This window comes from Tachyglossus aculeatus, chromosome 1, assembly GCF_015852505.1.
Source record: "Tachyglossus aculeatus isolate mTacAcu1 chromosome 1, mTacAcu1.pri, whole genome shotgun sequence".
NCBI lineage: Eukaryota > Metazoa > Chordata > Mammalia > Monotremata > Tachyglossidae > Tachyglossus > Tachyglossus aculeatus.
The window spans coordinates 136,758,145-136,758,945 of NC_052066.1; the positions used below are offsets into that span (position 1 = coordinate 136,758,145).

The window sequence follows — 801 nt, forward strand, 5'->3', positions numbered from 1 at the left end:
GTACATGCTTAACAAATGCCATAAAAAAAAAAGATAGGGCAGCTCACTCAGGCAGACCCATAGAGTTCACTTTGTCGATCGTCTCGTGCATGCAGGTGAACAGGATGCAACTGCTAAAGCTACCTGGGATATCCCTGACTTGGAGAGGTTAGGAATCTAGTTATGTGATGTCAGGTCATATTTTTAATTAAATATTGGAGTCGGTAGATCATGAGATGGGGAGTCAGATGATGGGGGTTTCCCTCTGGGTACTAAAATAGGCTATCTTTCAGCAAATCCCCTCATTCTGTGGGTCTATGAGTAGCAAAGGGGTTGATTACAGGATGGTGACAGTTACTACTCAGAATCATTTATAAAATGAGTGGTAATTCTCAAGTCCCCTCTCAGGTTCGCACCTGGAAAGTTTCCAGTACTCTACCAATCTTGGCTATGGGAGGGAGAGTCAAGCAGAGGCATACCCATTCCATTCCTAGCTTGGCCAGTGGCTAGCAAGTGGAAGACAATCTGCTATGAGTCAAAACTCACCCATGCTGAGAGGCAGAGGCACTGAAGAGAGTCAAGGGCAGAGATTCAAGTTTACTGCAAGGAAGGAGGCAATGGTAAACCACTTCCAGATTTTTACCAAGAAAACTATGGATATGCTACCAGAAATGATTGCAGACGGAGAGCGGGGCGTTCTGGGAGAGATGTGTCCGTGGTGTCACTATAGGTCAGAAACAACTCGACAACATAAGACAAGACAAGAATTCTCAAGTACTTTTTGAATGAGACTGTAAACTCGTATGCAGGGAATGTGTCTGC

General features: G+C 44.7%; 1 non-coding gene across 1 annotated transcript; it reads left to right on the forward strand.

The window, feature by feature from the left end:
- Window positions 1-377: 377 nt before the first annotated feature.
- LOC119938644 lies at window positions 378-515 on the forward strand. Its single transcript, XR_005454479.1, has one exon. It is a non-coding gene; the product is annotated as a small nucleolar RNA SNORA7 (small nucleolar RNA).
- Window positions 516-801: the final 286 nt, after the last annotated feature.